This window comes from Bos taurus, unplaced genomic scaffold (assembly GCF_002263795.3).
Source record: "Bos taurus isolate L1 Dominette 01449 registration number 42190680 breed Hereford unplaced genomic scaffold, ARS-UCD2.0 Leftover_ScbfJmS_1513_2139, whole genome shotgun sequence".
NCBI lineage: Eukaryota > Metazoa > Chordata > Mammalia > Artiodactyla > Bovidae > Bos > Bos taurus.
The window spans coordinates 198,260-226,152 of record NW_020190613.1 but is presented as its reverse complement, the minus strand read 5'-3'; the positions used below and the strand labels follow the sequence as shown (position 1 = coordinate 226,152).

Genomic DNA, 27,893 nt, shown 5'->3' with positions numbered 1-27,893 from the left:
GCTTTTGATTAGGCTTTTAAACATGAGTGATCCATTGTAATCTCGTATGATTGAGACACAAAAAAGGAAGTTTGAGCAGGGCACAGTAGGAGCAAGAGAGCTTAAATCAGCCTCTTCTCTTGTAGTCCTCAACCGACCTTCTTCTGCTTGAATACGTAATCCACCTCAGAACCCTCGTCTTCCAGAAGTTTGCCTTGATTTAAGTGGATGTGAGAGAAAAGTCCAGTCCATTCTCAGCTAAGCTCACAAGCAGCTGGACTTAAAACTCCTTTGTTTCTTAGGGAGAAACTTCCCTTATGGCCTTGTGGCAGCATGGGGAAGCTTGCAACTCTTAGGAGACAATCTTCTCTGGGAAGCCTTCCATATTAATGAAGAATTGAGTAATATTGTCCATAGAAATAGACAATTAGAGCTTAATTGACAAACCAAAGAAAAAATGTGATTGAAAACTGATTGACAGACCCCAAACTATCACTCTCTAACATTTCCTACTGCCTGTGAGTCTGTCCCAAGCCCTTGGGATATTCAATTGGTGTCAAAATGATTATGTAACAGATGGCCTAAGGGACCAGTTCTGGGCTAGTATTTCCAGCTTATAGTCAGATAATGAGGCTTAGGTCATCGTCATTCCCTAAATGAGCCCTCAGCATCATTCTTTGGGGCCTGACCCAAGCTAACTGTCTCAAAGATATGTGCAAAGTTATCTCCACTAAAAGGAGACTCTAAAAGTCTATGCCTTAGGTATATTGCCTCGGCACACATACACACTCACACACCCATACACTGCACACACACATACACTGCATGCACCGAAATTTATATTGCAGCTCTACAAGACATTAGAAACAGTAGGAAACGGTTGCATAAATGATCCTTGTAATGCATTCTCATGCTACCAAACACTCTTTATTGCAAATGATAGCCCTGGAAAATGGTTATATTAGCTTATTTTGAAATTTCTTAAATTGTGAAATGAATACTACTCACTGAACAAAATGATGTGAAAGTATCTGAACTTCATAAAGAACCTGTTTCTCTCAACTGCCATTCCCGCACCTCAGGGATGACTGTTACTATTAATAATAGTAATAGTTTTCTGTTTCTTCCATGCTGTTTTCTCTCTGTGTTATCAAAACATACATATCTATAGGGATTTTTTCTTTTACAAAAATTGGATATTATATATATATATATATTTTTTTTTTTTCCCTTATAACTTGCTTTATTCAGCAGTGTGTCCAGGACATCCTTCCATGTCAGAACATTTCAGTATAACAGTACCATGTTCATTCTAATGCCTACATAGTACCCGGTTATATGAGTGTGCCATGGATTGTTTAGATAGTCCCTATTTGTAGATATTTAGATTGTTTCCAGTTTTGTTATTACTATAGGTAAGGCATTAGTGAATGCCTGAAAGCACTTAAGCAAGTGTTTGTGAGTAATTGTCAGGTCAAAGTGTATGCTCAGTTTTAATCTTGGCAAAAACTGTCAAATTGTCCTTCCAAAAAAAGTATCAGTTTACACTTCCACCATATATGTATGCATGTCCATTTCTAATTCCTTCACTAAAAGTATTCTTAATCGCTGTATTCATGGGCCAGTTTACTAGAGGAAATCCTATTTCAGTTGTGCTGTGAGAGTTTCCTGTTACTGGAGTGTATTTTCAATTACTTTTAATTCAATTGTATTTCTCCAGTGAACTGGCTATTTTTCAGTTGGGTTGCTTGTCTTACTGATTTGCAAAAGCTTATTTATTAACATTTTGTTATTTCAAATGTTGTTATTAACCTTTTGTATTTCACGTATTGTTTTCCCAGTCTGCCATTTCATTCAAACTTTGTATAAGCCATATTTTCCCATATAGAAGTTTTAAATTTTTGTGTAGTCAGATCTGTCATTCATTTCCTTTATGGCTTGTGGATTTCTTCTTATTCCTAAGAAGGTCTTTCCTACTCCGTATTCTTATATTTTTTCTACTGCTTCTGTAGTTTGGGGTTTTACCCATAGTTCTCTCTTCTACCTGAACTTTATATTCATGCTTGGTGCACAGTGAGGCTTCCCAGGTGGCTCGGTGGTAGAGAATCCACCTGCCAATGAAGGAGAAAAAGGTCCAATCCCTGGGTCAGGAATATCCCCTGGAGAAGGGCATGGCAGCCCCACTCCAGTATTCTTGCCTGGAAAACCCCATGGACAGAGGAGCCATCCTGGCAGACTACAGTCGATGGGGACACAAAGAGTCAGACACGACTGAGCATGCACGCACACACATGGTGTGCAAGAGGGAACTAATTTTTTATCTCTGGGTAGTAGTTTCATGACTGTTATTTTTGTTCATTTTTATACTTCTGTTTATTCCAAAGATTTCACAATTGACAATATTACTTTGACAACAGGAAAAAGTCCTTTGAAGTAAGAGGAAATCAGGATTCCCATATTGTGCTGTTGAGTTCTAGAGAAGAGTAGGTATAGGAATGGAAGAAGCAAAATGAGGGGAAAAAAATAACAGAAAAACTTCAAGAAATGTGTAAGGATCATAAAGTTTCATGTCGCTCCTTGCTGCCTGATACTGTTTTACCCAAGGAAGCCAAGGTTTTTTCTCACTCATGGGCTGGTTTGAGTATAAGCATGTTGGTCAAGGCAGATGCTCGGTAGCCTGTTTGCTCTCGCATTTTAGGCATCAGGATGGAATGAGGGGCGATGCTATTATGGTCAAAGACACTCACTCAACTGGTGTAGAATCTGAGGAGGTCTGGAGGAAATGCTTTCAAAGCAGAAAGCTGTTTGCACAAGGAAAAGTAGAAGTGGGTGCTGCCACTTGCTAGTAGCTAATTAGCCAGAGTTACCTTGCTCTCACAGGAGGGAAAACCCGCTCAGGAACCCGGGAAATATGGACAGTGCCATCACAGTGGATGAATGAGCCATTTATGGCTTATATAAAAGTTTGTTCCTGTCCAAAAGCAGCGAGGATGGAGATCTTTAGCTGGGAAAGTGTCTTTCTATAATTCCATTATGCTCAATTGTTAAAGTTGTAGTCAAAAGAGGCCAGGAAGTTCTTTTGAAGTTCAAAGAAGCATAATATTCAGTGCATAATATTCATGCAAATGTAGGACAAAATGAGCTGAAGAGTTTGCCTCTTTTGGCATATCTGACTTAGGTAATGAACTATTGATCAAAGTGAGGTAGAATAATTGAGTTGTTAAGAATATTTAATTATATATTTCAAATGAACCAGCCTGTGCCAAGGCTGGCAAAAGTCCTTGGGAGAGAAATGGTTGGTTTATTTCATGGCTTCTGTGCCTGCTTTATAAGATGGGTTAGCTGGATCTTCCAAGGGACTAGATTCTCACTCATTTTTCTCCTTTGGAGAAAAGCTTCTAACATTTGTATTTGGCTGAAAATGGGCCTCTGAACTTCCCAGGAAGGATGAGTCCCCAAAAGATTGCAGAGAAGGAAGAAGATAGTGAAATTTTGAGACACAGGAAGCATGGTCTTATGGAGCCTACCCAGAGCCTCTTTATTGTGAAAGTCAAGGGCTTGAGTCCTTCACCTCCAGGTTATCACTTGGACATTTGAGGTGATTATTTGACAAGACAAAGAAATGAGCAGAAGAATAGACGTATTCACATCTTAGAAGTTCAGATAGGTAGAAGTAGAGTAAATGAGAATGCTTTAAAATTAGCTTAATGCCTTTCAAGGTATATTCTTAATTATTTTTTATGTTGGGAGGGACCAGTGGTGTTGGCTATGGAAACTCTGGAGTCCACTTTGATCCAAACCCCAGATCCACGACTTCCTTACTTTGGGAATGTTGCTTAATCTCTCCAGCTTTAGTGCTCTTATCAGTACAGTAGGGGAAATAATAGTGTATTGATTGTAAACATGGTCATCTAAAGACTCGATCATATTGTGCACACAGAGGGCTGTGTGACAGTGGCTGGCACACAGTTTTTAATGAATGGTAGCTTCCCTGATGGCTCAGACAGTAAAGAATCTGCCTCTAGTGCAGGAGACCCGGGTTTGATCCTCGGGTCAGAAGGATCCCCTGGAGAATGGAATGTCAACCCACTCCAGTATTCTTGCTTGGAGATTCCATGGACAGGGGAGCCTGGCAGGCTACAGTCCATGGGGTTGCAGAGTCAGACACGACTGAGTGACTAACATACGCACACACAGCAATTAAAGTAACTCTCTTACAGGCCCAATGATATTATCACCTTAATTTTCAAATGAGAAACTTGAAACTGAGTGAGGCCAAGTGACTTTGTACAAAGCCAGACAGCAAATCCAGGGCAGCACCAGAATGAAAACCCAGGTCTCCAGATCCGCTGTTCTGTTCATAACACCAGTTTGTGTCTAGCAGTTCTTTGAGGAAGCCAGTGCCTTCTCTTGAATAGAAGCCCAGTGCTTTGCACATGTGGAGAAGGAAATAGTAACCTACTCCTGTATTCTACCCTGGCGAATCCCATGGACAGAGGATCCTGACAGGCTACAGTCCATGGGGTCACAAAGAGTCGGACACCTAGCGTATCACAGCATATATGAAAGAATAGTTGCAAGATAACTTTTTAAAAGCTGAAGCAAAAAAATAGAGGCCATCTGACCGAAGTAGAAAGGGTAGATATTTTTAACACCTGATTTGGTATCATGAGGCTTCCCAGGTGGCTCAGTGGTAAAGAATCCACCTGCAGTGCAGGAGATGCAAGAGATGTGGGTTCCATCCCTGGGTCAGGAAGATCCCCTGGAGAAGGAAATGGCAACCCACTCCAGTGTTCTTGGCTGGAAAATTCCATGGACAGAGGGGCCTGGTGGGCTATAGTTTATGGGGTCTCAGAGAGTCAGATACAATTGAGTGACTGAGCATGCACAAAGGTTGATACATTACAGTATTCATGTTTCTAAGTTGGTGTATGCTTCCTGAAAAGATAAAAAGAGAAGCTTTCCATTGGTTGGCAAGAGAAAGGTACAATTTCATCTACCTCCCACTTATTCAAGTGGTATGAAAGAAGAATCATATTTGGCATTTCTCTATTAACCCTCTGTAAAGGAATAGGGCAAACATTAAATTATAGCTCAATATAAGTTTTTTATAAGTGCTAAGTTAATGTAGTCCAGATAGTTTAACTTTGAATGATATAAGCTAATCGAAGGCTAGAACATGGAAATGTTATACATATGGTTGTTTAATATGTCTAGTAGACTGCATTGTCAATTATCAGATACCCTAAGCAAAGTTTACATCAATGTGATTTTTTTCTATTTAAAAATAGATGTCATTTTTCAACATTCAGAAGAAAATAAAAGTATTAGAGAAACAAAAGTCATTGGTAATCTCAACATTTATGTTAATCATGGTTAATTGGTATATAGACTTAGAGTCTTTTTTTTTTTTTTGCAGCTACACACACACACACACTCATATGTGAGCCTCCATGGTGGCTCAGATGGTAAAGAATCTGCCTGCAATGCCAGAGACCCAAGTTCGATCCCTGGGTTGGGAAGATCCCCTGGAAAAAGAAATAGCAACCCACTCCAGTATTCTTGTCTGGGAAATCCCATGGATAGAGGAGCCTGGTGGGCTACAGTCTATGGGGATCACAAAAGAGTTGGACATGACTTAGCAGCTAAATGACAACAACAACACAAAAAATTATTTTATAAAAATGAAGCACTCAGGCAGGGTATGTGCCCAGTAGTGGGATTACTGGGTCATATGGTAGTTTATTTCTAGTGTTTTGAAAAGAATCTCTATACTGTTCTCCATAGTGGCTGTGCCAGTTTACATTACCACTAACAGTACAGGGGGGCTCCCTTTCCTCCACATCCTCTGCAGCATTTATTGTTTATAGATTTTTTTTTTATGATGCCCATTCTGATTGGAGTGAGATGATACATCACTGTAGTTTTGATTTGCATTTCTCTAATAATGAGCAGTGTTAAGCATTTTTCCATGTGTTTATTGGCTATCTGGGTGTCCTCTTTGGAGAAGTATGTGTTTAGGTCTTCTGCCCATTTTTTGATTGAGTTGTTTGTTTTTCTGATATTGAGCTGCATGAGCCATAATTCAAAAAGACACATGTACCCCAGTGTTCATTGCAGCACTATTTACAATTGCCAGGACATGGAATCAACCTAGATGTACATTGACAGATGAATGGATAAAGAAGTTGTGGTACATATGTACAATGGAATATTACTCAGACATAAAAAGGAGCAAGCTTGAGTCAGTTCTAGTGAGGTGGATGAACCTAGAGCCTGTTACACAGAGTGAAGTAAGTCAGAAAGAGAAAAAGAAATATCATATATTAATGCATATGTATAGAATCTAGAAAATAATACTGATTAACCTATCTGCAGGGCAGGAATAGAGATGCAGACTTAGAGAGCATACTTGTGGACAGAGCAGGGGAAGGAGAGCGTGGAATGCACTGATAAAATACTGTTGAAATATATACATTACCATATATAAATAAGCCAGCTATGTGGAAGTTGCTGTATAACATGGGGAGCTCAACCCAGTGCTCTGTGACGGCTTAGAGGGGTGGGAGGGAGGCTCAAGAGGAGGGGATGTATGTATATTTATGGCTGATTCACACTGGTGAATGGCAGAAATCAACACAGCATTGTAAAGCAATTATCCTCCTATTAAAATTTTTTTAAATGAAGCACTGATTCATCATGGATTCTCTAAAGTGCACCTGTAGTGGAGATTTAGCCTATGTTGTCTGAAGTGAAAACTGGATAAGTTAGATATCAGTTGTGGGGCACACAAAGTTGATTCTGTTGTGAAAAGTTCAAGAGCACAACTTAAATTCTTGACCAAATAGTAAGTAAACCTCCTTTAGCAGAGATTTGTGCAGCTGAGGTGCTGATAGAAAGAACAATTTGTTTTTTTCAGACAAGAGATTTAATTTTTTTGCCCAAAGTCCTATGCCAGATGACAAGAGATTATTTTAGCCAGAAAAATTATTCAGATCAGGTTTCACCAGTTGAGCAGCCTTTCTGTAAAAGTATCTCCCATGGCCTTGAGAATACCATCAAGTCTCAGTTATCCATGTTAATGGGAGATAGAAGGGCACAATGAAGTGAAATTTCATGGAAAATCTTCATTTCTCAACTTAGCCAATGATGTTGCCTTGCTCAACTCTCAAACCTCTTCGAAATATGGACCTTTTCTTCTCATTGAGTTTGCCCACCTGCTAGTAGAAAAGCTAGTAGAAAAGGCGGGTAGTGGGAAGCCCAGGCTGTGCATAGGCCACTCAATATATATTAAGTTGAATTAATTTTGGACAAATGATCCAACAAGTAGGAATAAGATAATTAACTACCAGATAAAGAGAAATAAGCTGTATACTCAAAAGTGAAGGACTTGGGTTTTTCTTGACTTTCTGCTTTCACTGGCTTCGGTAGCCTGAAAATGACGTCTTAAAGCCCTGAGGAATTCTGACTGAGACTTCAGTTCTAGAAACCCAATTTCCAGAGAAATAGGACATTTTTTTTCTGTAATGACTGCTACATCATGCCCTTTGTCCTGCTTCAAGTTAGATAAATGTCAGAAGAGAAGTACTTATGCTTTTAATTTTTTCTTCACTATTATAGTAGCCTTTAAAAAAATACTCCAAAAGGAATTTGTTTACTTGATTTGTCCTCTTATATAATGAACAGCAAAGATTCATCTCTCCCTGTCCACTGACTGTGTGTGTTACAATAAAATAAATATTATTGTAGTACTTAACATGATGATGTGTCTACAGTAATAGCTCTTATCGAAAACTGTTCATGGGAATGTTTCTTGCCTTTAGACTGGTGATGAAGTTATTGAACTTTTGACGTGGTGCTCGGTGCTAGACAGTAATGGTTGGGGAAAACATTGATGGCATAGAAGCACATCTTTGTTGTTTACTTTTTGTCATCATTTCTGTTAACAGGGGCCCTTAAAGTATCAGGGATTATCACTTTCAATTAGGGCCACATGAACCTATTTGAAAAATAGCTGTGATGCTACAGGTTGAAGGTCCATCTCAAATGTTCATTGAAATTCCCTTGGGACCAAGTTCTACTCTACAGATACCATGAGTCAGTGGTAAGTCATGAAGTCTCTGGACTTCGCAGGTGGCTCAGTGGTAAAGAATCTGCCAGTGCAGGAGCCACAGGAGACAAGGGTTCAATGCCTGGGTTGGGAAAATCCCTTGGAGATGGAATATGGCAACCCACTCCAGTATTCTTGCCTGGGAAATCCCATGGACAAAGGAACTCAGCAGGCTACTGTCCATGGAGTCACAAAGAGTTGGACATGACTGAGAGACTGAGCACTTGAAGTCTCCAGATGGTATCACTCAGGTACTGGCAAGTGATAAGTTTACTTTGCTTACTTGCATCTCCTTCAAGTTGGTGAGGTATCACTGTTTCAATAAAATCAACTCACTTGTGCTTCTTGTCCAAGATAATATACTGGAACTTGAGGTGTGGTCAATGTTGCTGTGTAACTCATGAAAGTTTTTTAAAGTTCAGACTTACAAGAATGTGCTGAAATGGACTTTATCATAGTTTCAGAAAATTGAGCATTGTTCCATGTACTCATGGAGAAATCAGCTGTAATTCAGCTAAGCACCCAATCTTGGACAACCATGGTAAAACATGTCTTAAAGACTATAGTTTAAAAAAAAATTATAGTGTTTACTTTTGCTATGTAGTTGAAATCAGTGTCAGTAATTGCAGAAGTGTTGTTTTATAGCACCAGTGATATTACTGTTTAGCTCCTTGTCTCTGCCTTCAGTTCCTGAATTTGCTCCTTCCAGGAATTTGTGGATTTCTCTTTGGAGCATAATTAGCCAAATTCCATGTTGCTGAGGTAATGGGACCAGAGTACTTGATGCAAACCACTATGTTTGTATTTATGGTCAGGTTTTGATGCATAGTTAGTTTTTGAGTGAGATGTTTTCATCCTCAAGATGCATAGTTGGGAAGACACTAGTATGGCGCTAGTGGTAAAGAACCCGCCTGCCAATGCAGGAGACATAAGAGATGTAGGTTCAATCCCTGGGTCAGGAAGATCCCCTGGAGGAGAGCATGGCAACCCACTCCAGTATTCTTGCCTGGAGAATCCCATGGACAGTGGAACCTGGCAGGATATAGTCCACGGGGTCGCACAGAGTCAGACACGACTGAAGCAACTTAGACCTTGACCTAGTATTGTAATGTGAGATAAATGCCATGTATTGTGAGAAAAATGCTGATGTGTATAAAGAGAATGAAAAAGAACTTTTAGCTGAGTTACTCTTCTCTTCCCATCTCTATTTCATAGCTCTTGGAAGCATAGGCACTATTTCATACTTTATAATCTGTCCTTGAGATAAATACCAAAAAATGCAAAATGAAGTCTTCCAGTTGTATCGTTTCCTATAGTCATTTGAGTATGACTTGGCTTCACTACAGACAACACCTGATTCTTTAAAAGGTGAGCAAAGCTGTGTTTCCAGGTAGGGTGGGAAGGGTGGCTTGAGAAAAAGTTAGGCAAGAATGTGTGGAAGCCCTTTATTTTTTAAGTTCTAAAAGTGGGTGACATGCACTTTACACTCATGTAGCAGGACAGGCAAAATGCTACTGTGGTTTCAGTCCTTGGTTCTGAGGCCAGCCTTCTTAGATTTGAATCCCACCTCCATACCTTGACTACTTAGGTCAACTTAGGCAAGTTACCAAACCTCCCTGTGCCTCATGTCTAAAATGGGGCTAATAATGGGATCTAGCTTGTAGGGTTGTGGTAAGAATTTTTGAATTCATGGATGTAAAACCCTTAGCTTATAAGACATGTTCAACAAATTTTGTTGTTATTTTTCTTATTACTGTTATCATCATGCTCAAATGGCTCAGTGTTCTTCAGGACCTGGTTTCTTGGCCTCTTTTTACCTTTATCTTCTACCTCCTTATCCTTGAGCCAAATTTGGAGCAGGCAAATTCAGATCAGTCAGTTTCACACATTGTCTAACAATACTCTGTCTAGAGGCTGAATTTGGGGCAAACAGAATCTGTTGGCTGAAACAAGTTATTTGGATCATCTGTGGTTGTCATGAATAGTGGTGAGCTCAGATATATTGAAAGGATCCATTTAAGAGTTTCTGTAAAGAAATCTATCTTAAAGATATTTTAGAGAGGTGATGGCAACTTGTTTAACAGCTGTAGATAAAGAATACCCTCCTTGTGGCATTGGTGTATACCGTTCCTTTGGAAATTGACTTGCCTGTAAGTTAGAATCTTAGCAATTTGGAAATGAGTTTTAAAATATGTAAATGCACACGAAACCCACATTTTGATAGCTTGCTTTATTTTGGTGCTTGCTTAGTCTTTCAGGGGTGGGTCCTTATCTTTTATTATCCCATCTCTTTATCATCCAGAAAGGAATAAATCACCCAACCATGCAGATCACATTGCTAATAATGAAAGCTCATCCAGTTTCATATTTGAAGTAGGTAGTTCTCATGTCAGCCTCTGAGGGAGCTGATTATTTCTGGCAAAATAATCCAGAATCAAATATGGAATACACAGGTTCCATCTTACTTTGCAATGTGAATTTAAATCAACAAAGTAATTTCCAGCTTACCTCCATCCAAGTATTAGCAATTGAAGAACCATACAAGGCAGTTTATGCCAGCCTAATAATACCACCTAAATAGCCTCCTTCATGGATTTGCTTCTAAGTGTATACTCAGATTTTTCTGAAATGTCTAGGTAAGTTGTTGATATGAAAGGCAAATAACTTAGGTGTTTTAAAGATTATGAATTTATCAAATTTATTTTAGAGAAACGGTCATTCTCTTCTCACCAGTATGTGGAAGTTTGCAAAAGGTGCCTAATTTATGTTTATTTTGGGAAATTCATGATTTGTCTGTCTTCAGTTAAACATGCAGGGATTGTTAAAAATATTTCCTACTTCATTCTATAACACTGTGGAGCAGAGGTCTAATTTGTGTATTTACCAAAAAAATTGTATTCCTGAGACTTGGGTGAAAAATATATAACTTTTGCCTACAAAGTAATTTTGATTTTTCGGAGTTCTTTTAATCAATAAATGGTCTTGAGCACTTACATTTAGTCCAGAATGTAGCTTAGGATAAGAATATTAACAATAATAATCGTAATATCATAAAAAGAGAAATTAAAAGTTACTGATAAAAAAAAATATATTGTTTCCATTTTCCCTCACCAAATTTGCGAAGTTTTAAGCAATTAAAATATCCAGTGTTGGACATTTTCACACACTGCAATTGGGAAGTAAATTAGTGCAGCTTTTCTGGAAGGCAGCTTGACAGTATAGATTGGGAATTTAAAAGCGTTCATTACCTTTGACTCAATAAATCTACCTCTAAGAATTTATATTTAGAAAATAACCAGTATTATATACATTAGTGTATATGCAAGGATATTTATTTTTTGTTTATTTTTTGGCCACACCTAGAGGCATATGGCGGAGAAGGCAATGGCAACCCACTCCAGTACTCTTGCCTGGAAAATCCCATGGATGGAGGAGCCTGATAGGCTGCAGTCCATGGGGTCGCTAAGAGTCAGACACGACTGAGCGAATTCACTTTCACTTTTCACTTTCATGCATTGGAGAAGGAAATGGCAATCCACTCCAGTGTTCTTGCCTGGAGAATCCCAGGGACAGGGGAGCCTGGTGGGCTGCCGTCTATGGGGTCGCACAGAGTCGGACACGACTAAAGTGACTTAGCAAGCAGCAGCAGCAGCAGAGGCATATGGGATCTTAGTTCCTCGACCATGGATCTTCTACTGTCTCCTGCAGTAGAAGCACAGAGTCTTAACTACTGGACAGCCAGGGAAGCCCCTATATACAGGGATATTTATCATGGAATTTTTTTAAAACAAAGAAAAGGATACAATTTGAACCCTCAAATAGGGGATTGGTTAAGAAATTATGTTTCAACTGTGTTAATGAAAAATCATGTCACTAGGCATGTAGTATAGGGGGAATATTTAATGGCACAAAAATGTACACAATGTGTTAACTTTAGAAGTAGTTTATAAAATGTATATTGTTGTATGTTGTTAATTATATAAATAGAAAACTTTATATACCTTTATGCACAGAAGAGAGACTAGAAAGAGCTTCTAGTTTCTTGACATGTAAAAAGCTTAGAAGTTGTCACTCCTATTGTCACAAGAACAAAGGCTTAAGGACATGAAAATCAGCAAGTCCTCTTAAAATCACATAAAATTGAGGTCACAGGGCAAACTGCCTTGTGGTTTTTATCTTGGAAACTGGAAAGACAGGTGAATACAATCACCACTGCTGGATCCTGGTTGGAGCACTTAACGGGTAATCAGGTAATCGACTAATTGCTGGAGAAGGAGCATGTTCTAGCTTCAGAGAGAAAAACTCCTTTTTGTGAGTTTTTACCTCCAGGATCCCCACCAGGTTCTCAGGTTTGGTGAAAAATTTATAAGTGTTATAGGTAGAGGAGGGGGAAATGTAACCATTTAAAATAAGCCTAGAGTTCTTTATTCTCATTAACTAAGGCCTGGCCTCAGTTCAGTTCAGTTCAGCCGCTCAGTCGTGTCCGACTCTTTGCGACCCCATGAACTGCACCATGCCAGGCCTCCCTGTCCATCACCAACTCCCAGAGTTTACTCAAGCTCATATCCATTGAGTCGGTGATGCCATCCAACCGTCTCATCCTCTCTGGTCCCCTTCTCCTCCTGCCCTCAATCTTTCCCAGCATCAGGGTCTTTTCAAATGAGTCAGCTCTTCGCATCAGGTGGCCAAAGGATTGCAGTTTCAGCTTCAACATCAGTCCTTCCAATGAACACCCAGGACTGATCTCCTTTAGGATGGACTGTTTGGATCTCCTTGCAGTCCAAAGGACTCTCAAGAGTCTTCTCCAACACCACAGTTCAAAAGCATCAATTCTTCAGCGCTCAGCTTTCTTTATAGTCCAACTCTCACATCCATACATGACTACTGGAAAAACCAAGGGAAATTATTTTATCTTAGACTAACTAATTTGGGTTTTATCAGAGTCTAACTACCCTAGAACGTCTTCACTGGTGGCCCAGTCAGTATAGAGTCTGCCTGCAATTCCAGAGACATGGGTTCAATCCATGGGTCAGGAAGATCCCCTGGAGAAGGAAATGGGAACCCACTCCAGTATTCTTTCCTGGAGAATTCCATGGGCAAAGGAGCCTGGTGGAATGGAACCACCCTGGAAGAAGGAATATATGCCCAACTCCACTAGCTTTCCTGTCTTACCTACACTGGTGGGCAGGAGCGAAGTTAATTAGTGCTTTTGAAGGTCACAACTCAGGGACATGGATCACTAAAAACTGAGAGCTAATTATATGATTATAGAACATTTCTCCTTCCCCTACAATTTGCTATGCATCAATTGGGATCCTGTATAATAAGAGGAGATTGAAAGACCTGCAAGCCTTAGACACTGTTTAAGAAGAAGAATCTAGGGAAACCCAATAACAATGGAGAGGATAAACAAAGACACTAGGCAGATTTTAGCCTCTGACCCCATGGCTACAAAAAACAGTAAAACTAGCCTAACTCCTAGAGAGCTTAACATAAGACCTCACACTAATGCTCCATTTACCTCAGTTACTTTTACTCAGTACATCATGTCTGAGTTTCAACAAAAAAGTACTGGGCATGCTAAAAGGCAAAAAAAAAATCAATCTGAAGAGACAAATCATGCATCAGAACCAGGCTCAGGTATGGCAGATATTTTGAAATTATCAGACTTGGAATTTAAAATAAATAAGATTAATGTGTTGAGAACTCTAATGAAAAAAGGAGGCAAAATGTAAGCATATATGGGCAATGTAAAGAGACATCAGAAAGAAAAACACCAATACAATATACTAATGCATATATATGGAATTTAGAAAGATGGTAACAATAACCCTTTGTACGAGACAGGAAAAGAGACACTGATGTATAGATCAGTCTTATGGACTCTGTGGGAGAGGGAGAGAGTGGGGAGATTTGGGAGAATGGCATTGAAACATGTATAATATCATGTATGAAATGAGTCGCCAGTCCAGGTTCGATGCACGATACTGGATGCTTGGGGCTGGTGCACTGGGACGACCCAGAGGGAGGATATGGGGAGGGAGGAGGGAGGAGGGTTCAGGATGGGGAACACAGGTATACCTGTGGCAGATTCATTTCGATATTTGGCAAAACTAATACAATATTGTAAAGTTTAAAAATAAAATAAAATTAAAAAAAATAAAATAAGAATCAAAAGGAAATGTGAGAAATCAAAAACACTGTAACAAAAATGAAGAATGCTTTTGATGAACTCATCAGCACACTGGACGTGATTGAAGAAAGAGTAAGTCATCTAAAGATATGGCAAGGGGCTTCCCTCGTGGCTCAGTGGCAAAGAATCTGCCTGCCGATCCAGAAGATACAGGTTTAATCCATGATCTGGGAAAATCCCACAGATTTTTTTTCCAGAATCTGGGAAAATGCTGCAGAGCAAGCAACTAAGCCCATGTGTCACAACTATTGAGCCTCTGTTCTAGAGCCTGGAAACTGCAGCTACTGAGCCCATAGGCCACAGCTATTGAAGCCCACATGCCCTAGGGCCCATGCTCTGCAGCGAGAGAAGCCACAGCAATGAGAAGCCCGCGTATTGCAACAAAGAATAGCTCCCTGCTTGTCACAATTAGAAAAAAGCGCATGCAGCAATGAAGACGTAGCACGGCCATAGATAAATAAATAAATAAAGCATGCCAAGAGAAATGTCCCAAACTGAAAATGTGATCAAATTCAATAGAATATTCAAGAACTGTGGGAAAATTACAAAAAGTGTAACACGTATGTAATAGGAATGACAGAAGGAGATGAAAGAAAGGAAAAAGAATTAATGAATGAAATAATAATGGCTGAGAATTTTCCAAAAGCAATGACAAACACCAAAGCACAAATCCAAGAAGCCCAGAGAACACAAAGCAGGTACATGTGAGAAAACTTACACCTAGGCATATCATATGTAAACTGCATAAAATCAAAGACAAAGAGAACATCTTGAAAGAGGAAAAACACATTACATATAGAGGAACAAGGATAAGAATTGCATATGATTTCTCTTCAGAAACCAAGCAAGCAGTAAGAGTGGAATGAAGCACTTAAATTCTTGAAAGAAAAAATCCATCAACCTACAATTCTGTATCCAGCAAAACTATGCTTCAAAAGTGAATGAGAAATATTTTCTCAGACAAACAGAAATTGAAGGAATTTTTCACCAATTGACCTTCCTCACAAAAAATGTTAAATTATTTAAGAAAAATGAAAATAACGTCAGAAACTCAGATCTATATAAAGAAGGAAAAAGTATTAAAGAAAGAATAAAGGAAGGTAAAGTGAAATCTTTTATTTTTCTTATTCTTAACCTAACAGAATAAAGTTTGTCCAAAATAATAATAGCAACAGTGTACTGAATAATTACATGATCCGCTGGATCATGGACAAAGCAAGAGAGTTCCAGAAAAACATCTATTTCTGCTTTATTGACTATGCCAAAGCCTTTGACTGTGTGGATCACAATAAACTGTGGAAAATTCTTCAAGAGATGGGAATACCAGACCACCTGACCTGCCTCTTGAGAAACTTGTATGCAGGTCAGGAAGCAACAGTTAGAACTGGACATGGAACAACAGACTGGTTCCAAATAGGAAAAGGAGTACGTCAAGGCTGTATATTGTCACCCTGCTTATTTAACTTCTATGCAGAGTACATCATGAGAAACGCTGGACTGGAAGAAACACAAGCCGGAATCAAGATTGCCAGGAGAAATATCAATAACCTCAGATATGCAGATGACACCACCCTTATGGCAGAAAGTGAAGAGGAACTAAAAAGCCTCTTGATGAAAGTGAAAGTGGAGAGTGAAGAAGTTGGCTTAAAGCTCAACATTCAGGAAACGAAGATCATGGCATCTGGTCCCATCACTTCATGAGAAATAGATGGGGAAACAGTGGAAACAGTGTCAGACTTTATTTTTTGGGGCTCCAAAATCACTGCAGGTGGTGACTGCAGCCATGAAATTAAAAGACGCTTACTCCTTGGAAGGAAAAGTATGACCAACCTAGATAGCATATTCAAAAGCAGAGACATTACTTTGCCAACAAAGGTCCGTCTAGCCAAGGCTATGGTTTTTCCTGTGGTCATGTATGGATGTGAGAGTTGGACTGTGATGAAGGCTGAGCGCCAAAGAATTGATGCTTTTGAACTGTGGTGTTGGAGAAGACTCTTGAGAGTCCCTTGGACTGCAAGGAGATCCAACCAATCCATTCTGAAGGAGATCAGCCCTGGGATTTCTTTGGAAGGAATGATGCTAAAGCTGAAACTCCAGTACTTTGGCCACCTCATGCGAAGAGTTGGCTCATTGGAAACGACTCTGATGCTGGGAGGGATTGGGGGCAGGAGGAGAAGGGGACGACAGAGGATGAGATGGCTGGATGGCATCACTGACTCGATGGACTTGAGTCTGGGTGAACTCCAGGAGTTGGTGATGGACAGGGAGGCCTGGCATGCTGGGATTCATGGGGTCGCAAAGAGTCAGACACGACTGAGAGACTGAACTGACTGAAATCAACTAACTGAATAATTATAGTTTATGGAAAAGTGAAATGAATGACAGTGATTTTATAAAGGATGTATTCTACTACAAAGTACCTGCAGTGCCTGTGAAGCAGTATAGTGTTATTTGAAAGTGGATTTAGATTTGTGTAAATATGTATTGTAAGGTCTATGACTACTACTAATTAAAAAGATGAGTATAATTAATATACTAAAAAAGAGAAAATAGAATAATAGCAAATGCTCAAATAAAACTATAGAAAGCAGTGGAAGAGTGGAATACACACACATAAGTAAAAAAATCAAGGAAAATGAATAGAAAATAATTACAGATATTGTCAGTATTAACCCAGCTGTACCAATAATCACTTTAAATGTGAATGGTCTATATACACCAATTAAAACACAGACTATCCAAGTGGATTATAAAAAAAACAAGACCCAACTATATGTTATCTACACACTTTAAATGTAAAGATACATATAGATTAAAAGTAAAAGGATGCTAAAAGATATCCTCCAATTAAAAATAAACAAATTTTAAATAGTAAAGGGATGGAGAAAGATATACCATGCTAACACACTAATCAGATGAAAGTGGAAGTAACTATATTAGTTTTAGACAAAGCAGGTTTTAGAGGAAGGAAAATTATGTGTATATTTAACAGAGCATCAAAATACATGATGAAAAAATGGATAGTACCTGAAGAAGATACAGACAAGTCCACTATTTCAATTAGAGAGTTTAAAACCCCTCTATTAGTAATCAACAGATCCAGCAGGCAGAAAGTTAATAATGATATAGTTGAACTGAACCGCACCATCAGTCAACGGGATCTTATTGTCATCTGCAGAGTATTTCATCCAACGACAGCAGAATACACATTCTTCTCCAGGTCAATAGAACATTCACCAAGATGGACCACATTCATGGGTCATAAAACAGATCTTAACAAAACTTATAAGAATATAAATTATATCAGTATGCTCTCAGAACATAGTAGAATTAGACTAAAAAATCAATAGCAGAAATATACCTGTAAAAATATCAAAATATTTAGAGATTAAACAATATACTTCCAAATAGCACATAGGCCAAAGAAGTCTCAAGTGAAGTTTAAACACATTTTGGATTATATGAAAATAAAAATATAATTTATAAAAATTCTAAGCAGTGCTTAGAGGGAAATTTATAGCATAGAATTAATATATTAGAAAAAAAGACCTGATATCAATAATCTCAGCTTCCACCTTAGGAAACTAGAAAAAGAAGAGCAAATCAAACCCAAAGTAAGCAGAAGAAAAGAAATATTAAAAAATTAAAGCAGAAATCAATGAAAGTTATTCCAGGAAAACAAAAGAGAAAAATCAATGAAACCGAAGTCTGGTTCTTTGAAAAGATCAATAAAATAGATAAACCTCTAGTCAGATTAACTAAAAACGAAGGCACAAATTACTGATTTCAGAAATGAAAAAAAGGCCATCACTACCACCAGAACCTGAAGATTAACAAAAATTAAAGGAATCACAATGAGATGGGTAAGAAGAATTGGGACAGAGTATAGTCAAGACCCACATCCCTGGGTAGCTAACTCACAAACAGGAGAATAATCACAATTGCAGAGGTTCTCTCCAAGGAGTGAGGGGTCCAAGCCCCACAGTGGGCACCCCAGCCTGGGGGTTCTGCCCCAGCAGGACAAGTGCCCAGAAGTTCCAGCTTTGAAGGTCAGCAGAACTTGCATACAGGAGAGACTGAGGGCTGTAGAAAACAGAGACTCTGCTCTTTAACAGTTTGCACAATATCTCACATGTTTCAAGTCCCAGTGCAGAGGCAGTAATTTGAAAGGAACCTGGGTCAGATTCACTTGCTGATCTCAGAGAATGACCTGGAGAGGCAGAAAGCAACTGGGACTCTCCCCAGGGACACAAATACTGATAGCAGCCACTTTTTGGAGCTTGTTTACCATAAGGACACTGGAAAGTGCCATTTTCAAGTCCTCCTTCTAGCCTATTAGTGCCAGGGTCTTATCTGCCCACTAGTGGGCTGGCATCAGTCATAGACCACCATCCTGCCCCATAGCCAGGGATCCCAGGACCTAGCCCTGCCCAACATCAGGCTGGGACAAGACCCAGGCCCCCTGGCTCCCCAAATCAGCCAACTTGGGGCCCGACCCCACCCACTAGTAGGTCAGCACCAGCTTCTGGATCCCCCCTGACACAACGGCCAGCCAACCCAGGACCCAACCTGCCCACCAGCCAGCTGGCACCAGCCCTGGGACATTTCGAACCATGCAACCAGTCAAGCTGTGACCCAGGCCACCAGCAGGCAGCAGCCAACCAGACTGGGGGCCAATCCTTCCTACAACTGTGCCCACAGTAGTCAGCTCTGCCACAAGAGAAGGGCCCATGTAGCCCAGAGAGGGGACAATCCTAGAGAATATAGCTCTGGTGACCAGAGAGAAGTTTGCCGCTGGGCCCGATTGAATGTCTCCTGCATAAGCCCACTTCTCCAAGAACAGGAAGTGTAACCAACCTACCTCATCCTTAGAAATAAATACAGAAAATTAGGCAAAATAAGGAGACAGATAAATATGTTCCAAAGGCAGGAACAAGACAAAACCTCAGGAGAAGAATAAAATGAAGTGGAGCTAGGCAATCTGCCTGACAAAGACTCATGGTAATGATCATAAAAATGCTCAACAAACTCAGGAGAAGAACTGAAGAACATAGTGAAGTTTAACAGCTAGAGAATATAAAGAAGAACCAAACAGGGCCTGAAAAATACAATAACTGAAATTGAAAGTACATTGGAAGGAATCAACAGTAGACTAGATGATACAGTGGAATGAATCAGCAAACTGTAAGACAAAGTAGAGGAAATCACCCAAGTTGAACAGAAAAAAATGAATTAGGCAAATGAGGATAGTTTAAGAGCTCTCTAGAATTACATCAAGCATACCAGCATTGGCATTATAGAGGTACCCGAAGGAAAAGACAAAGGGGCAGAGAACATATGTGAAGAAATAGTGGCTGAAAACTTCCCTAACCTAGGGAAGGAAACAGATATCGAGGTATAGGAAGCACAGAGTCCCAAACAAGATGAACCCAAAGAGGTCCCCACCTAGACCCAGTGTAATTAAATTGGCAAAAATGAATGATAAGGAGAGTCTTAAAAGCGACAAGAAAAAAGCAAGTGCAAGGGAATTCCCATAAGGAATTCAGCTGACTTTTAAGGAAAATTTTGCAGGCCACAAAGAGTGGCATGATATATTCCAAGTAATGAAAGGAAAAATACCTAAACCCAAGAATGCTCTACATGGCAAGGCTATCATTCAGATCTGTGAAAGAAAGTCGTGTCCGACTCTTTGAGACCCCATGGACTGTAGCCTGCCAGGCTTCTCTGTCCATGGGATTTCTCAGGCAAGAATACTGGAGAGGACTGCTATTTCCTTCTCCAGGGGATCTTCCTGATCCAGGGATACATGGGTCTCCCACATTGCAGACAGGCTCTTTACGGTCTGAGCCACCAGGGAATCCATTCAGATCTGAAGGAGAGATAAAAAGTTTTACAGAAAAACAAAAGATTAAAGAGTTCAGTACCACTAAACCAGCTTTACAAGAAATGTTAAAGGGACTTCGCTAAGCAGAAAAGACCACAACTATAAATATAAAAATTATAAAAGGAAAAATTTAATTGGTAAAGGCACATGTACAGTAAAGATAGTGGACTAACCATTTATAAAGCTAGTAGAAAGGCTGAAAAAGAAAAGTAGTAAAATCACCTATATCCACAACAGTTAAAGGGACACACAAAACAATTATATGTAAAATGTGATGTCACAAACATTAAAGATGGGAGGGAGTGAAAATGCAGGGTTGTTAGAATTCATCCAAACTTAAGAGATCATCAACTTAAAACAATAATACATATATACATATATATATATATATGAAACCACAAACCAAAAATCTGTAGTAGCTACACACACAAAAAGAGAAAAACATCCAAGCATAACACTAAAGATAGTCATCAAAGCGCAACTTAAGAGATCAAAGGAAGAAAACAATGAACAAAATGGCAATAAGTACATACCTATCAACAATTACTTTAAATGTAAGTGGACTATATGCTCTAATCAAAAGACACAGAGTGGCTGAGTGGATATAAAACACAAGACCCATATGTATGCTGTATATATGAATATATGGCACTTAATGCAGATCTAAAGATGCACACGGATCTGAATAAACATTTTTCCAAAGAAGACACACAGAAAGCCAGCAGGCACATGAAGAAAAGATCAATATCGCTAATTATTATGAAGATGAAAATGAAAACCACAATGGGATATCACCTCACATCTGTCACATGGCTATTAGCAAAAAGACAACAAATAATAAAAGTTAGAGAGAACGTGGAGTAAAAGGAATCCTTGTGTGCTGTTGGTGGGAATATAAACTGGTGTGGCCACTATGGAAAACACTGTGGAGATTCCTCAAATAATTAAAACTAGAACTAACATACAATCTGGCAATTCCACCTCTGGGTGTTTTTCCAAAGAAAACAAAAACACTAATTTGAAAAGATAAATGCACCCTTATGTTCATTGCATCATCACTCACAACAGCCAAGATATGGCAGAAATTTGTGGCCAATGATAAACAAATGGATAAATATGTACACATATACAATGGAATTTTACTCAGCCATAAAAAGAATGAAATCTTGCCATTTGCAACAATATAGATGGACCTATAGGGTATTATGCTAAGTGAAATAAGTCAGACAGAGAACGAAAAATACTGTTTGGTTTCAGTTACCTGTGGGATCTAATAAAACAAATGAATGAAAATAACAAAAACAGAAAATCCCCTGGTGGTCCACTGGTTAGGACTCTGCACTTTCACTGCCGAGGGCTGGGGTTCAGTCCCTGGTTGGGAAACTAAGATCCCACAAGCTGAGAGGCGTGGCCAAAATAAATAAATAAGCAAATTAAAACAACTTGTTTTTTAAAAATTTAAAAAATAACAGAAACAGAAATGGTGTCAGAGATACAAAGAACACAGTGGTGGTTGCCAGAGGAGAAGGGATTGGGTGTGGGGAGTGGGATGAGTCAAATTGGTGAGCATGATTAAGAGGCACAAATTTCCACTTCTAAAATAAGTCATAGGGATGTACAGCATAAGGAATATAGTCAATAATGCTGTAATAACTTTGTAGGGTGACAGATGGTAACTAGACTTACTGTGGTGATCATTTTGCAATGTATGAAAGTATCCAATCACTATGATGTACACTTGAAACTAACATAATATTGTTAACCCAATTATACTTGAACAAAACAATTTGGACCTTGTGATCTCTCCATGTACACTCTAGGACACACGCACGTTTTGAAGTAGCTAAGTCACTTCAGTCGTGTCCGACTCTGTGTGACCCCATAGACAGCAGCCCACTAGGCTCCTCTGTCCCTGGGATTCTCCAGGCAAGAATACTGGAGTGGGTTGCCATTTCCTTCTCCATTTGAAGTAGGCAAGCTATCAAAATTTGTCTTTGGGATTTTCCATGTCTCCATTCAGTTATTCTGGGACTGTCTCTTCCTGCCCCAGGCAGCTAGTGCACTTTTAATCCTACCAGCTAACATTTTAGACAGTTTATGCTATCTGGCACAATGCTCCCACCTGCTCCCATGTAGCCGCCTCTTCCTGACAGTGCCCTGTGCTCTCTTTTCACCTCTCCCAACACCTTCTGTCTTAGGGCCCAATTCCAAATGGCTATACTCTTAGCTTCCAGTTAACTGAAAAATAGAATTTTGCTAAGGTACTTACGGTTGATCAATTTCATTATTTTTTAATTGAAGAATAATTGCTTTACAGAATTTTGTTGTTTTCTGTCAAACCTCAACATGAATCAGCCATAGGTATACATATATCCCCTCCCTTTTGAACCTCCCTGCCAACTCTCTCCCCATCCCACCCCTCTAGGTCGATCCAGAGCCCCTGTTTGAGTTTCCTGAGCCATACAGCAAATTCCCATTGGCTATCTATTTTACAGATGGTAATGTAAGTTTCCATGTTACTCTTTCCATACCTCTCACCCTCTCCTCCCCTCTCCCCATGTCCATGAGTCTGTTTTCTATGTCTGTTTCTCCATTGCTGCCCTGTAAATGAATTCTTCAGTACCATTTTTCTAGATTCCATATATATGCATTGGAATATGATAGTTATCGTTCTCTTATGAGCACATGCTCCATGAGAATACAGCCTTGCTGATAGCAGCCTGGGCAGGAACCACCTATCAGGGCACTTCCTTCCTCTGATGACAGAGCAACCCGTTTCACCCTTCATTGGTTGTGTACTAGTCTTTTTATCTTGCATGCCATGCATGAGAAGTCGCCTCAGTAGCGTCTGACTCTTAGTGACCCCGAGGACTGTGGCCTACCAGGCTCCTCTGTCCATGGAATTTTTCAGGCCAGAATACTGGAATGGGTTGCCGTACCTTCCTCCAGGGGATCTTCCCAACCCAGGGATCAAACCTGCATCTCCTTCAACTCCTGCACTGCAGGTGAATTCTTTACCACTGAGCCACTGGGGAAGCCCTCTCTTTATCTTACTCTCTCCACAATTCCCTACCTTTAGACCTCCCAACAATTCTGCCCTTGATAGACACCCCACGGCCTCTGCCTTAGCTCAGACTTTCATGACCTCATGTCTGAGCTATCCTAATAATAGTTAACTTTTATCAACTGCATGTGGTGGTGGTTTAGTGGCTAAGCCGTATCCGACTCTGCGACCCCATGGACTGTAGCCCACCAGGCTCCTCTGTCCATGGGATTTCCCAAGCAAGAACATTGGAGTGGGTTCCATTTCCTTCTCCAATCAGCTGCTTACTAAGTGCCAAACAGTGTTCTAAGAGCTTGACACAATTTAATCTTCACATAAATCTTTGAGATGAGTACTATTATTGTCCTCATTTTACAGATAAGAGACCTGAAGCACAGTAATTAGAGTCACATGGCTAACAAGTAGCAGGGCTGGGACACAAACTCATGGAACCTTGGCCTCACAGTTCACACCATGAGACTTCTTTAGCTAGAAGGAGAACATAAAAACAGTCTCTGTGGCAATCTCTTCGCTGAACAGCTTCTGTCTCCATTTTTTTTGTTGTTGTTATTTGGAAGATAAAGTCATCATAGCCCTGAGAATCGAGTAGTCTGTGAAGCAAGGTAGTCAGAGAAGCTTTCTTGAAGTAGCTTGTCCTTGAAGGGTGAGTGCAATGAAGGAAGAGAGAACAGCAATGCATATGTCAGGAAAAGGTAAAAAGTGGGGAATGCTGGGCTTCCCTGGTGGTCTAGTAGTAAAGAATCCACTTTTCAATGCAAGGGACCCCAGTTTGATCCCTGGTCTGGAGAGATTCTACATGCCTCCTGGCAACTAAGCCCACAAGCTGCAACTCCTGAGCCCATGGGCCACAACTACTGAAGCCTGGGTGCCCAGAGTCCCTGTTCTGCGACACAAGAAGCTACCACAATGCGAAGTCCGAGCATCGCCACTGGAGAGTCGCCCCTACTCACTGCAACTAGAGAAAGCCCACACACAGCAACGAAGATCCAGCACAGCCAAAACTAAATAAATACTTTTTAAAGGGTGGCTTTAAAAAAAAGAGAAAGTTTTGGTTAAAAAAAAAATGTGGAGAAAGCTCCAGCTGTGTGGAGACCAAACTGCTGAAGCAAATTCCTTTGGGAGAAAGTTGGAAGCCCAACAGGAGATGCATGTTAGGGCCAGGGTAGTGCATTCTTGAATACCAAGTTAAGCCCTTTGAATCTCAGGAGTAAGTCAGTGGTCTCCACACTGTGTTCCCTGAGGCCAAGGGAAAAAAGGATACTCTGTGTCCTCCCTCCTCGCTTCAACTAAAGCACAGCTCCTTTTTTTGGAGCATGTCACTTTTTTTTATCTGCTTTTCACTTGGAGGTTTCAGATACCTAGTATTTTGCATGAAAAAAGCATCCCCTGGTAACTGGAAACCAAAGAATGAACGAATGAACAAATAGACTTTGAAAACTACAACTCCAGGCAATGGAAAGCCAGCTATGGTTTTTGACCAAGGGTATGACATAACCAGAATGGTGTTTTAGAAATAGAATCCTGCTGGTAGAATGCAGGGTGAACCACAGGATATCGATAATAAGTAGGGGGACCTGTTGGGACCTTGTGGTAACTGTTGAAGTTGATCAGGCCAGGGGCAGTGGGAATGATTAGAAAAGGGATAGATGTCCACAACATTGCAAAAGATATTCACAGAGCATGGTTAATATAGTATGCTAACTAACAGGATGTGAGAGTCAGAAAGGAGGGGGAGGAGTAGTGTTAGTCATTCAGTCGTGTCCCACTCTTTGTGACCCCATGGGCTGTAGCCCACCAGGCTCCTCTCTCCATAGGATTTTCCAGGCAAGAATACTGGAGTGGATTGCCGTTTCCTTCTCCAGAGGGTCTTCCTGACCCAGGGATCAAACCTGGGTCTCCTGCATTGCAGGCAGATTCTTTACTGTCTGAGCTATAGGAAGTCCCTAAAGGAAAGAAATAGTATCTATGAAAGTGTAAGTCACACAGTCGTGTCCGACTCTTTGCGACCCCATGAACTATAACCTGCCTGGTTGTTCTCTCCATGGAATTCTCCAGGCAAGAATACTGGAGTGGGTTGCCATTTCCTTCTCCAGGGGATCTTCCCTACCTGGGGATGGAACCCAGGCCTCTTGCATTGCAGGCAGATTCTTTACCAACTGAGCCACGAGGGAAGCCCAGTCAGAAAGGAGTAATATCTCTAAAAGGGATATTTTCGCTGATAAAGAAAATATTTGGGATCAAAGAGACCATTCCAATGTGCTTCAGACTATAACATTTTGGGTGAGATGTACTTCTGACCCCTCAGAAGAGAAAACTAGCCTCTATTTGTTTTTCTGGAAAACAAACGGACATATTCATCTATCTTTAAGACTGAATTGGGCAAAATGAGGGTGATTTTTCAGGACTACTCAAACACCAGTTACCAGATATTCCTGTCTGACAAGAGATTCCCTTAGGAGTCCATACTGGTGAGAAACAAGCTTAGAGAGGAGACATGTTCCTATAAACCTGTACTGTCTATTCAGAGCAAGAACTATTTTAGATTGGCTTCAACAAACTGAGATTGGGAGCTATAGGGCAGCAGCCAGATCTAATTCTACAGTCTCTGGAACACCTAGTACATTACTGCTGCTCCATCAGTGTTCAGTCAGTCATGGAAAGAAGCATAGATCTGTATGCCTAGACTAAGAGAAATTGGGTTAAGCCAAATGAGACTCAAACAGAGGCCTAATGAAAAATGGAATGAAGATATCATTTTATACCCCTTTCCTACAAGTGAAATGAACACTGGATTCAGGATCCCATAGTCAAAGCTTCACACTGTTGCCAATCATGTATACGGTGTTGTTGTTTAGTCAGTAAGTTGTGTCCAGCTCTTTGGTGACCCAGTGCGCTACAATCTGCCCGGTTCCTCTCTCCATGGGATTTCCCAGGCAAGAATCCTGGAGTGGGTTGCCATTTCCTTTTCTAGGGGATCTTCCTGACCCAGGGATCGAACCTGCATCTCGTGCATCACAGGAAAATTCTTTACCACTGAGCCACCAGGGAAGCCAATTATATATGAGACTTTGGACAAATCATTTACTTCTCCAGGCCTCATTCTCTCTGTTGTCCAGTGAGAGTGATTTCTGACACACAAGGCTGCTGTAAGAGTGGAATTTGAGTTTTAAAGTGCTTTAAAAAGCATCAAGTATATACACAGTAAAGTATTTTGATATGGATCTTATATGCCCAGATAATGGTATGTGACCAGAATTTTTGTAACTCAAACCACATATCAATATTTTCACACTTTGTTATACAAGTTTGGAAGAACTTTACAGTGGACACCCATGTCCCCACCATGTCCTTGATTTTTAAAGGCACTGTTCAACGATAGTTTTGCAAAAGAAACCAGCTAAGCAGATTGATATTCATCATTTTCTGTAATTTGTGCTCATCTTCCTAGTGTGGCCACTCTAGCCCTTTTGCATTGTCTTGCAAAGGAATCTTTACCTGGGGGAGAAGCCAGAATGTGTTTGCTCCCAACAAAATGTAGTTTCTCTTTGCTTATCAAGGTTGCGCCTAGAATGCTCATGGCTAGAAAAGGCAGGAGAATAACTGGACTAGATCAGTGAAGGAAGGCATCAGGAAGATGTGGTCCAGTTGGATAAATTGTAATCCACCTCTTCCTGGGATCACACAGGAAAGAAGATGCTATCTTTGGATGTCCATTCCTTACAAAAGTCCTTTTCAGTTCACACCCTCTACTATGGGGCAATACATGGATTACTGAGAAGGCAAGTGAGATCCGCTTAACAGATGAACAATAAAATTTTTGATAATAAAAGGAGAGAATCAGAATTCTGTTTATGAAAACCAGCCAAGCAATCTCGCCATAGGTAAATTAAAGCCCTCTGAAACCCAGCAATCTTCTTAACCAGCCTTGGTAAATATGCTGAGATGAGTGGGGATTGTGACCTTTTTCACAGGAATGACCACAAAGTTCTAGACAACTTGAGCCCTCCTCAGTAGACAAATGGCTGAATAAATCCTAGTAGAATCATGTTATGGAGTATTATGTAGCTATTTGAAGAGATGAGCCAGATCTATGACTACTGGTATGCTGGGAGGTCTGTGATGTACTCATTTTTTTTTTTTTTTTGGTCATTGTTGTTTGTTTTTATTGGGGTCTAGTTGCTTTACAACGTTGTATTCATTTCTGCTGTACAACAAAGTGAATCAGCTATATGCATACATATATCCCCTCCCTCTTGGACCTCCCTCCAGCCCCCATCCTACCCATCAAAGTCATCACAGAGCACTGCGCTGAGCCCCCTGAACTATATAGGAGGTTCCCACTAGCTGCCTATTTCACAAATGGCAGTGTCTATGTGTGTGCATATGTGTCAATCCTACTCTCCCAATTTGTTCCACCCTCCCCTCCTCCCCCATGTACACACATCCGTCCTCTATATCCACATCTCTCTTCCTGCCCTGCAAATAGGTTCATCTGTACCATTTTCCTGGATTCCACTAAAAACAGAACTACCATATGGCCCGGCAATCCCACTACTAGGCATATATACCCTGAGACAACCCTAATTCCAAAAGACACATACACCCCGATATTCACTGCAGCACTATTTACAATAGCCAGGACATAGAAGCAACCTAAATGTCC

At 40.2% G+C, this 27,893-nt stretch overlaps 2 long non-coding RNA genes across 2 annotated transcripts in view; one reads left to right on the top strand and one right to left on the bottom strand.

Annotated features, from left to right (window-relative positions):
* LOC112445493 (uncharacterized) overlaps nt 1–27,466 on the top strand; it is a 28,532-nt gene extending 1,066 nt beyond the window's left edge. The window contains exon 2 of the long non-coding RNA XR_003033692.2: nt 126–27,466. This is a non-coding gene — a long non-coding RNA (uncharacterized lncRNA). The remainder of the gene's footprint in view (nt 1–125) is intronic.
* Nucleotides 1–27,893, bottom strand: part of LOC112445492 (uncharacterized) — a 108,016-nt gene that overhangs the window by 1,600 nt on the left and 78,523 nt on the right. The gene's annotated exons all lie outside the window — the stretch shown is intronic.